The 12,756-nt window shown below is 45.7% G+C and overlaps 1 pseudogene; it reads right to left on the minus strand.

Moving 5' to 3' along the window:
• Positions 1–422: 422 nt before the first annotated feature.
• Positions 423–12,756, minus strand: part of LOC138278229 (Golgi phosphoprotein 3 pseudogene) — a 152,145-nt pseudogene continuing 139,811 nt past the window's right edge.

A 12,756-nucleotide genomic window follows, 5' to 3' on the forward strand; every position in this document is an offset into this window, starting at 1 on the left:
TAAATAAGCATGGGAGCACGTTTTAAAGACAAACATGTCAGTAAGCAAACAAATGCTTAGATTAAAAATGCTCAGGTTCTCACGAATTGAAGAAGAAATGGAATGCCAATATGGCAGTAAAACATTTGTGATACAGGGAGGTGTGGGTATCAGCAGAATGCTGTAACACGGTCGTAAGCAAGGTCAATGTCTTCTTCTCTGCATGAATTGAAAGTGTCAGTTAAAAGTACTAGAAAGTATGAATTGTCAACAGTAGACAAACAACTTGTTTACATTAAAGAAGGGGGGAAACTCTTAAGTTCAAGGGCCACTACTTTGTAAAGGCAGCAACGACAGAACAGACGACTTCATTTGTGTTAACCTTCATACATCCAGCTTCTCGATCTAAATCTAGAAGCTGTCACTCTTTTCATGGCTAAATTTTACTGGTCATCCAAAAGGGGGGCAAACGCATTCTCAGGGACATCAGAAACATGGGCCAGGTAAATGAGAGCCAGTAAACGTGTGTCCATGCAGTGAGGATTTTTCACCCATTTATCCAGAACAGCTTCTTTTACTTTCTTGATTAAACGCTGAATAATGTTGTTGTTGGTGAGAGGATGGGTAGTCAGGTCAAAAAGAAGAACGTTCTGTTTTTCAGTTGTCAATACACCCTTTTCCACTAGATTTTTTTTGCTAATCGTTCACGGACATTTCCAAACTGACTACAATTTCAAAGGGTTCCGGGTCTCACCACTAAGCAATTCAATCCAGTTCTGAACAGTTTCTGGAGTCTGCCTCTTTCACATGCTTTAGTGCTTCGTCAGGCATAACATCTCCAGTAGGTGCATCAGATTTTAAGATACCCTTCCTTGTTAGGCCTCATTCCACAAGCCTCCATGTGCAGAAGAAATCTAAATGATAATTCGATCAGCATACAACCTCGTAATTCTTATGATTTACAGCAGTGCTTCCCAACCTGTAGTCCAGGGACCCCTGCGGGTCCACGAAGGGCCCTCAGGGGAACCTTGACTGCTTAGAAAATGTAAGAATATTAACAGATTAGGTCCCCAGCTTTCAGTAATGACTCAGTGTGTGGGGGGTCCCCAGATTCTAATAATGATTCAGTGGGGGGTCCCTGGGTTCCAGTATTGATAAAGTAAGGGTCCACAGATGTCAAAGATTGTGAACCTCTGATATACGGTAATTCCAAAAAGACGTGTAACCCCCGCTGTCCTTGACCCAGGGCAGCAGCACCTCCTCCATCAGTGTGAGCCGGGTCTCCTTGTTGTCCCCCTTATCCTCGTCCTCCGTGTCCTTGGGGTGAAGGGTCTCCTACTCATCGGCTGGGCGCTGCACCAAACCCGAGCTTCACTGACTGAGGGCTGCATTGGCTCCCCTGTACCCTTGCTCAGAGAGCGTTGGGCACTGCCTGGCCTGCGCTCACAATGCCACAGGCCCCACTGCTTTTCATGCCAGGCTGATGGGGTTCATGCGGCTGGGGTGCTGGAGACAGCAGGTTTTCCCTGCTTCCCAACCAGGAGTTACCTCTTCTTGTCCTTAACATCTCTTGGACTGAATCAGTTATGGGAATCAACTGGCAGCGGCTCTTGATCTAAGAGCATTGTAAACAAACCAATCAAGTGGGCCTCATTCCTGGCTGATGAAGAGATATTCTCAAATTGAAGGCATGCCTGGCTAACGATAGCTACTTACAAAACTCTTGCACCTCAACCATACCTAGGCATAGGCACCAGTAGTCACACTAAAAGAAGATTCCTGAAATAGCATCTGGATTGCCTACCTTCGCCCTTACACATGCTGCCATGTCAATGCACCGACAGCACGGAGTCATGCCAACTATGCAGCCAATGCCCTGAAACCATGGTACACCAAATCTGCATTTGTAAATCAACACTAGAGGATCAGAAAGCTATACTAAAACATTAATTCATCAACAGGAGGCTGAGACTGCAGACAGGTGGTTAAACCCTGTTTCAGCCCTTCTGATGTATAGCTAAACTGCAGATTGGGGAAATATCTGGCACGAGTTGAGCAGAAACTCAGAATCAAGACAGCTGAAAATAATTACAGGCCCAGGCTGAAAATTGAATCTTGACCTCTTTTTACATAAGAACAGTTAAGCACCATCACATTACTGTACTTTTTGTACAGCTGAGCACAGCTACTTTATGATTTCCAATCTTAGCAGACATATCACAACGTGAGTGTTCCTGTCTTGAAGGATAACCTCCCTGCATTTACTGTATACTGATCAGCAACATGCCACAAAGTCTCAGCGAATCCAAACCTGAAGCTCCATGCTCCACAACACCAGTGCTGACCACTGCTTCTAAGGAGTACATGGTCTGTGATACCATTAGTGAACTTTTTAATTTGAAAAAAGTTGAAACTATAATTGAATGTTAACTGTGAACTATATACATTAAAAAGTCTCTTTCTGCAAAGAATAGTGACTGCAACAACTGCATTGCTGTAACCCATGACTTACAGTGCTCGCCACTTTGCATCAGTTGTACTCTTTTGACTCATACTGCTTTTAAATGTTGTATACATTATATCGACTGGTGCTACAGTTTTAATTAACTATGCACTTTAAATGAATAAACTTGATTTGTAGCATTCAGCAATGTATGTTACGCCCACAGAAGATGTGGTCATGATGGGGAACAAATCTAAAATGTTTAATTTTACTTGGGGCATGAGACAGGTGTGCCCCTTATTCCCCTTATCATTTGCACTATACATAGACACTTATGTGTTAGCATTAAGAAGGAATCCCAGTATAGTTTCAATTTTTCTTAATAACGTCAAACTTAAGGTCTCGGTTTATGCGCACTACATTGCTGTATATTGAAAGAATTGAATGGAACATAAGGCAAGGAAGTTCAAAGAAATTTCAAGATATGAACTTAATATTGAGAAGGATCAAAATATGTTGTACAGCTCATGGTCAGGAAACATGGTTGCTAGAGGTAGCTACCTATCTTGGGATTAAGATATGTTAAAATGTAAGGCAAATTCTCAAGGTTAACTTTGAATCGCTACTCGTAAAGTGCCGTCAGTACTTCAGGAATTAGAATTTACTGCCTATTACTACAGTATAATGGGGTGTTGTGGTATTAAAATGAATGTCTTACCAAGATATTTATATGTTATTAATCCGTCCTATTACATGCTCGTGATACATTAATACATCAATAGTTTTATAGCGCCATAGCGGATTTTGAATTGATGTGTTAAAGCCAACTACAATTTTGCCACAATGTTTGAAATGGGGATGGCACAAAGAGTATGTTTTAATAGCATATTTAGTCCCATAGATACCTGGGACAAGTGGATAAATCTGTATGGGATTAAGCATTGAAATTAGTGCTCAGCATTACATGATACTCTGCTTCTCTCAAGCATTTTTAGTGATAGAATTTTAAAGATGTGAACTGTATTAGGCATTGTCAGAAGGACAATTATTTCACAATAAAACAATCATGAGTGATTGTTGATTTACTATTAGCTTCTCACTATCAATATTTGACATATGGGTGCGCTGTTAATTCTATCTCTTGGAGATGGATAGCCTCTGATGGGGCACTAAGCCCTTTCGATAATTTGGTCTCTATGAATATTTTTTATCTCTGTTCTGAGGGACGAGGAGAACCTGCATCAAATTATTCAGAGCAATTACAGTGTAACTCAATGAGCCACACATTAAGTCCTTCATTCACGGTCGCATTATGACCGTGGCATTACCACCATGGTCAGACTGCCAGCAGTGCCAAATTTCGGCTGCCTGATGGCCTGGCAGTGCCAGCGCTCCCAATCCGCCAGGGCAGCCATGCAAGCAGCGCTGCCCTGGGGATTACAACCCCTCTCTGCACTGGTGTTTTCATGATGGTTTCACTGGTATGTAAAGGCTGGCAGAGACGGCATGCCACACTGCCCATGCACTTGGCATGGGCAGTGCAGGGGCCCCCCAGCCAGCCCCGTTGCACAAATCAGTCTGATTTGCAGACAGTGATTTGCGTGACTGGAGGTGGTGCACCCGACGCACAACAGCGTTACCGCCATGGTCGGCCCGCCAGCACCCCTACTTTTCGGCCACCCGATGGCCTGGCGGTGCCAGTGGTCCCAATCTGCCAGAGCCGCGCTGTAAGCAGTACTGACCTGGAGATTACAATCCCTCTCTCCGCCGGTGTTTACATGGCAGTTGCACCGTCATGTAAAGGATCGCACAGATGGGGTGCCGGGGGCCCCAGTCGGGCCCCTGCACTACCCATGCACTTGGCATGGGCAGTGAGGGGGCCCCCTGGCCAGCCTCAAATCACTGTCTGCATGATGGGAGCTAGTGCACCCGAACCACAACAGCATTGCCGCCAGCTATATTATGAGTCAGCGTCAATGTTGTGCGTTTTACGCCGGGCCAACGGGCAGAAACTGTATTTCTGCCCTTTGACCAGCGGGAAACTCATAATTGGGAAGGAGACCGCACTGGCGAGTTTGGCGGGCGGCCTTTTTCACTCACCAAACTTATAATTAGGGCCTAAATCTCAGAGACCATCTTAAAGTGTCAAAGGGCTTTATTACAGACTCAAAGTCAAACTTACATAAATGAGTCTCAAAACCATGCTATAGACATACACAATCACCAAAGGAGAGTTAAAGCATCGTACTATATTAAATTTCACAAGCATATAAAAGACAAGTATCTCAAAAATGGTAATGCAGAAAATCTGAAATAAAGACTGATGCTTAGATTCTGAAATCAAGTTCTCCTGCCTGACCACTTAATCCAAGTTTAACTGTTCTAATACTAAAGATGTCAGAGTAAAGAGACAGCAAACAGAATCTTCAGTAGACATTTCTGTTAAGAGAGGCGCAGCGGCATGAAGCCAGAGAGAACCTAGGTATAAAGGTATGTCTTAGAAAGGTCTGCTCCCTGCTAAGGACAAAGGGAATCTGAATCTTTTACTGGGTAGACCACACTATTATGTCCCTATCCTTCAGAAGCTTACATCAGTAAATTATTTATAATTGCAGGTTGACTTCAGAAACACTCCATTGCAACCGCCTCACATTCCCAGGAACTTCAGGAAAGTTACAACTACCATTCCAAATGACTGCCTTCTTGGTAATGGCACCCCTTGCAAATCTTCTTATCTCTAGAGCACAATGGACTCTTTATTAGTTGAGCCTCGGATCATGGCACCTGCAGTTTGTAGAAAAACTTGAAAAAACAGCCTCACGTTGAAGGTTAGGGAAGAAAAATAACTGTGGCCTTCACTCCAGCCAAGCTAAGGAAAACACAAATACACTGCAGTTTAAATGCATTCTGTTGCTTATAGCTGAAACAAAATGATTATACAAAATAATTGTTGGACTTTTTTTTGCTTATGCAGGGTAATTCCCAATCTTTTTGCCTCCTGCCTCCTATTTTTTCTGACCTGTTGCTGTTGGCTTTTGAACTCTGAGCATTATACCACTGCTAACCAGTGCTAAAGTGCATATGCTCTCTGTGTAAATTGTATGGTTAATTGGTGTATCCATGATTGGCATATTTGATTTACTAGTAAGTCCCTAGAAAGGTGTACTAGAGGTGTCAGGGCCTGTAAATCAAATGCTGCTAGTGGGCCTGCAGCACTGGTTGTGCCACCCACATAAGTAGCTTTGTAATCATGTCTCAGACCTGCCACTACAGTGTCTGTGTGTTTAGTTTTTACTGTAAATTCGACTTGGCAAGTGTACCCACTTGCCAGGTCTAAACCTTCCCTTTTCTTACATGTCCAACACCCCTAAGGTAGGTCCTAGGTAGCCCCAAGGGCAGGGTGCAGTGTATGGTTAAGGTAGGACATATAGTAATGTGGTTTATATGTCCTGTCAGTGAAATATTGCTAAATTCGTTTTTCACTGTTGCAAGGCCTGTCCCTCTCATAGGTTAACATGGGGGCTACTTTTAAATCTGATTAAAGTGTAGATTCCCTTTGGGAGCGGATGGACATGTGGAGTTTGGGGTCTCTGAGCTCACAATTTAAAAATACATCTGTTGGTAAAGTTAATTTTAAGATTGTGTGTTTGAAAATGACACTTTTAGAAAGTGAGCATTTTCTTGTTTATACAATTTCTGTGACTCTGCCTATTTGTGGATTCCCTGTCTGGGTCAATTTGACAGTTGGGCTGGTTGCACCTCACACTAGACAGTGACACAAAGGGAGCTGTGGTGTAGTCTGCATATCCTGATGAGCCATCTGTGCTAGGAGTGGGGGGAGGAGTGGTCACTCACACCTGAAAGGACTGTGCCTGCCCTCACACAATGCAGTCTCCAACCCCCTGGTGAGTGTCTGGGTCCTGGCCTGGGCAAGGAGGGATTTCACATTCAAAAGAGACTTTTCTTTGAAGTAGGCCTACTTCAAAGGAGAAATTGGGCATAAGAAGGGCACCCAAAACCACAGACTTGAGATCACTTCTGGACATCAAGAGGAACCTCTGCCTGGAGAAGAGTTGAGGAGAAGTGCAGCCCTGCCTGTGACTGTGCTTTGTGAAGCTATCCTGCAGTTGCTGATTCTGCCTTTGCGAAGGGACAAAGACTGGACTTTGTGGTATATTTCTGCTTGAGAAGGACTCTCCAAGGGCTTGGACTGAGCTTGCCCCCTGTTCTGAAGTCTAAGGGCCATCAAAGACTTCCCTTACCAGAACCTGGACTCTCTGCTTATGCCCCTACCCTGACAAGTGGTGCCCTATCCAGTCCCTGGGCCCTTGAAAGGAACAGCTGGTGAAAACTCAAGGAAATCGACTTCGGATGACTCCGGACCGACGCCGCTGCTGAATCCGGTGATGCCCCCTGCAACCGACTCCGTGATCTTTGCTGGAATGCGACGACCTTTTCAGGTCCGACACCGCTGCAGCCCCGCCGAAATCTGCGACTCAGTGGAAGTCGCCGCACCACATCGTTACCGACGCCGCTCAAAGTGCGCGGATTCAATGTTTCGCACAGACGCCGCAATCCCTGACTTCGCGCTTCGGCTTGTTTTCATTCTTCACCAAGGTACTGTACCTGGGGGTCTGCGTGACTCAGTGGCCAGCACCGTTGGTGTTCGATTATTGGGAACGACTCCGTCACGACGCCGTGTTAACACCACATCGAAGCATTTTGTGTTTTTAAGCGCTATTTTTTAGTTTAATCTTTAAAAATTCATAACTTGACTTGTGTATGTCAGATGTTTGTCGTTTTGGTCTTGTTTTGTTTAGATAAATATTTCCTATTTTTCTAAATTGGTGCTGTGTCATTTTTGTAGTGTTTTCATTAAGTTACTCTGTGTGTTGGTATTTATACTTTACACCTAGCACTCTGAAGTTAAGCCTACTGCTCGGTCAAGCTACCCAGGGGGTAAGCAGGGGCTTGCTGAGGGTGATTCTCTTTTACCCTGACTAGAGTGAGGGTCCTTGCTTGAACAGGGGGTAACCTGACTGTCAACCAAATACCCCATTTCTAACAATAATACTTCCAAAATATTATAGAACTAACAGAATTTCAAACAATGATTATATGCAGCTTATTTAAAACATTATATCCGACTGTGAACTTTGTTAATATGTATTGCAGTGCACCACTTAAATGAAAACATCTCTTCACATTATACAGATATGTGATGTGGGAAAGTACCATCTTGCCTGGCATGTTACCCCCATTTTTCACTGTATGTGTGTTGTTTTAGCCCTTGTGTCACTGGGATCCTGCTAGGCAGGACCCCAGTGCTCATAGTATGTGCCCTGTATGTGTTCCCTGTGTGGTGCCTAACTGTATCACTGAGAATCTGCCAACCAGAACCTCAGTGTTTATGCTCTCTCTGCTTTCTAAATTTGTCACTGCAGGCTAGTGACTACATTTACCAATTCTCATTGGCACACTGGTACACCCATATAATTCCCTTGTATATGGTACTTAGGTACCCAGGGTATTGGGGTTCCAGGAGATACCTATGGGCTGCAGCATTTCTTTTGCCACCCATAGGGAGCTCAGGCAATTCTTACACAGGCCTGCCACTGCAGCCTGAGTGAAATAACGTCCACGTTATTTCACAGCCATTTTTCACTGCACATAAGTAACTCATAAGTCACCTATATGTCTAACCCTCACTTGGTGAAGGTTGGGTGCCAAGTTACTTAGTGTGTGGGCACCCTGGCACTAGCCAAGGTGCCCCCACATCGTTCAGGGCAAATTCCCTGGACTTTGTGAGTGCGAGGACACCATTACACGCGCGCACTATACATAGGTCACTACCTATGTATAGCCTCACAATGGTAACTCCGATCATGGCCATGTAACATGTCTAAGATCATGGAATTGTCTTTTATTGGGGGGACAATTCCATGATCCCCCGGGTTTCTAGCACAGAACCCGGGTACTGCCAAACTGCCTTTCCAGGGTTTCCACTGCAGCTGCTGCTGCTGCCAACCCCTCAGACAGGACTCTGCCCTCCTGGGGTCTGGGCAGCCCTGGCCCAGGAAGGCAGAACAAAGGATTTCCTCTGAGAGAGGGTGTTACACCCTCTCCCTTTGGAAATAGGTGTGAAGGGCTGGGGAGGAGTAGCCTCCCCCAGCCTCTGGAAATGCTTTGATAGGCACAGATGGTGCCCATCTCTGCATAAGCCAGTCTACAACGGTTTAGGGATCCCCCAGCCCTGCTCTGGTGCGAAACTGGACAAAGAAAAGGGGAGTGACCAATCCCCTGACCAGTACCTCCCAGGGGAGGTGTCCAGAGCTCCTCCAGTTTGTCCCAGACCTCTGCCATCTTGGAAACAGAGGTGTTGGGGGCACACTGGACTGCTCTAAGTGGCCAGTGCCAGCAGGTGACGTCAGAGACCCCCTCTGATAGGCTCTTACCTTTCTTGGTAGCCAAACCTCCTTTTCTGGCTATTTAGGGTCTCTCCTCTGGGGTATTCTTCAGATAACTAATGCAAGAGCTCACCAGAGATCCTCTGCACTTCCCTCTTCGACTTCGGCCAAGGATTGACCTCTGACTGCTCCAGGACGCCTGCAAAACAGCAACAAAGTAGCAAGACGACTACCAGCAACATTGTAGCGCCTCATCCTGACGGCTTGCTCTACTGTTTCCTGGTGGTGCATGCTCTGGGGGCTGTCTGCCTTCACCCTGCACTGGAAGCCAAGAAGAAATCTCCCATGGGTCGACGGAATCTTCCCCCTGCTAATGCAGGCACCAAAAAACTGCATCACCGGTCCTCCGGGTCCCCTCTCATCCTGACGAGCGTGGTCCCTGGAACACAGGAACTCTATCCAAGTGACTCCCACAGTTCAATGATCCTTCAGTCCAAGTTTGGTGGAGGTAAGTCCTTGCCTCCCCACGCTAGACTGCAAACCTGTGTACTGCGTGATTTGCAGCTGCTCCGGCTTCTGTGCACTTCTCCAAGGATTCCTTCATGCACAGGCTAGCCTGGGTCCCCAGAGCTCCATCCTGCAGTGCTCAAGCCTCTGAGTTGGACTCTGACGTCGTGGGACCCTACTTTGTGACTCTGAGCCAGCTCCGGTTCACAAATCTTCTAAGTGCCTGCTCCGGTACTTCTGGGGGTGCTGCCTGCTTCTTTGGGGGCTCTTTGAGTTGCTGAGTGCCCCCTCTGTCTCCTCCTCCAAGGGGCGACATCCTGGTCCTTCCTGGTCCCCAGAAGCACCCAAAAACCTCCACCGCAACCCTTGCCACTAGCAAGGCTTGTTCGCGGGATTTCTGCGTGGGAATACTTTTGTAGCCTTCAGCATGCCGTGGGACATCTTCCATCCAAAGGAGAAGTTTCTAGCTCTCTTGGTTGTTGCAGGATCCTAAGCTTCTTCCATCCGGAGGCAGCTTCCTTGCACCTTCATCCAGGGTTTCCTGGGCTCCTGCCCCCCCCGGACACTATTGCGACTCTTGGACTTAGTCCCCTTGCCTTGCAGGTCCTCAGGTCCAGGAATCTGTCTTCAGTGCTTTGTGGTTCTTGCAGAATCCCCCTATCACAACTATTGAGTCCTATTGGGGTGGTAGGGGTACTTTACTCCTACTTTTCAGGGTCTTGGGGTTGGGTATCTTGGACACCCTGACTGTTTTCTTACAGTCCCAGTGACCCTCTACAAGCTCCCATAGGCCTGGGGCCCATTCATGATTCGTATTCCACTTTTGGAGTATAAGGTTTGTGTTGCCCCTAGACCTATGTTCACCTATTGCATCCTATTGTAATTCTACACTGTTTGCATTACGTTTCTGACTCTTACTTACCTGTTTTGGGTTTGTGTACATATAACTTGTGTATATTACTTACCTTCTTACTGAGATACTTGTGGCATATTGTACCTTTATATTTAGTAACTCTGTATTGTGTTTTCTAATGATATTGTGCTTTATGATATAAGTGGTATAGTAGGAGCTTTGCATGTCTCCTAGTTCAGCCTAAGCTTTGCCATAGCTACCTTCTATCAGCCTAAGCTGCTAGAAACACCTCTATTCTACTAAAAAGGGATAACTGGACCTGGCACAGGGTGTAAGTACCACAAGGTACCCACTATAAGCCAGGCCAGCCTCCTACATGTGACCACCAACTTGCGATCAACAGAAAAGTGACCACCCTTTTACGTTTATGTTTCAGAGGAATATCGACACAGCCGACTACACTCTTGCACCTGCAAACGACAGCTTAAAGATGGCTAACCTTCTTTTAATGAACTCATAAGAAGCATTACTTTTTTAGTGCAACATGAAACATCATCGAATACACTTAAGATGCCTTTGAAAAAAATTGAGAACATGGAAGAAAAAGCATATGTCTAAATGACAAGTACATATTGTTTTCTGTGCCAAGTCGTTGGGAGCCACAGGCACTCATTTATGGCACAAGAGCGTATTTATTTCCTGTTTAGATACATCCCGGGAGCAAAAGTGAAAAACACAGATGAGGGCAAGAGAGAGGAAGAAAAAGACAAGAATAAGTCACAAATGGGGAAAGCAGAAACCTGCTAGCATGAGATAAAAGGTAGGAGGGTGTCTGGTGGTGGATTAAAGAGGCATTCAAGACTATGCTGCCTTGAAATTCAGAGCGCTGAACACCAGCATGCTTTCTATCCGAAACTAAGCACAGATTGTTTTTATTTAGCAGGATAGATTTAAAAAACAGTAAGAAAAATCCATACTCCAAATATAGTCATAAATGCACCAAAAGGAAGGGCTAGAAAACTAGGGCTGATTTAGATTTTGGCAGACAGGGTTACTCCATCACAAACATGATGGATATCCCGTCTGATTTAGTACCATTTTATTACAGCCTATGGAAATCGTAATAAAGTGAATAGGATAGCTGTCACATTTGTGACGGTGTAACCCATCCACCAAGCTCTAAAGTAGGCCCTAAATATGGCAAAGTTCCACTCTTCTGTGAGATTGGCCAGTCCTATTGTCATGTGGTACAATTAATGTGCTATCTCCCCCTAAAACATTTAGATTAGTATGTTTTATCCTGGGTACAATCAATCTGTGTCCTGAGGCTATACAATTCAAAAGTAATGGATCCATCAAATCTCCTTGTATAAGCGCACTCTGAAACATTGTTTACCTCTCCCAAGAGTCTTCTCGTAGAAGTAGATCACACCCATAGCATATCACCCCATTCAGACCCCTAATGTATTTTGCATTTTACAAAATAATTAATAATGTTTATCTAACTACTATGACCTTTTTGGGGGGATGATCATGCATTTTCGACGTAGTGCTTTACTGTTCTACTAAAGATCTAGGGGGACCTCTATCTGTCCAAGCCCATTATTAAGAACGTTAGAAATGCAGCCCTCAAACCCTTGCGAATACTACCATGACCCAGAGACACACGATCCACAAACCACTGCACTTTGAGCATTGACTTCACGCACCCCCACAAAATGTCACGCAACAAGCACCCACGCCTCACCGACAATGAGTTACGGGTCATGGTGGACGAGATCATCAGAGGAGCCGCAACTGATGGGAGCACAAGTCCAACATCTATGACCAGGAAAACAGAGCTATGCAGACGATCTTCAACAGGGTGAACGCAGTCAGCAGTTATCCACGCACAAGGGAGGACATCAGGGAGGACATCAGAAAGAGGTGGAACGACCTCAGGGGGAAGGTCTGTTCCATGGCGTCCAGGCACAACATCGCCCTCAACAAGACTGTCGGTGGACCCCACCTCCTCCCCTTGACTTGACATCCTGGGAGGATAAGGTCTTGCACATCATGCATCCTGAGGGCCTGATTGGAATCATCGGAGGGATTGACTCTGGTAAGGAAGCAACACCCCCCCGAGCACTAACCACTCCAGTCCTGCATGCCTCCCAAGCACCCACCACTCCCCATTCTATCACAACCCACAAGAATGCACCCCCACTATCACCCCACTTTCCTTCTCCGCATGCCACACCATCCCTCTCCCACCATCCACACACCCACCCCACACAATGCACATGAAACCTTCACGATATCCTCTCCTCTAGTACCACTCCCACAATCCATCACTACACATGCTGGATCCGAGTCACACTCACACCTCACAATCAAGCACCTGCATGGACAATCATCCAACAGCCCACCCCGACTGCTAGCCAACACTGCCTCACAACCTATGGCAAATACAGCAATGTCAAACAGCAAACCCACGACTTCATATGATATGACAGGCATGGCCCAAAGCCCATTCACCATGCGATGCCTGCATTGCTGCAAATGTCATTGCTATCTCTGGGTAACAA

Source organism: Pleurodeles waltl, chromosome 2_2, assembly GCF_031143425.1.
Source record: "Pleurodeles waltl isolate 20211129_DDA chromosome 2_2, aPleWal1.hap1.20221129, whole genome shotgun sequence".
Taxonomy (NCBI): domain Eukaryota; kingdom Metazoa; phylum Chordata; class Amphibia; order Caudata; family Salamandridae; genus Pleurodeles; species Pleurodeles waltl.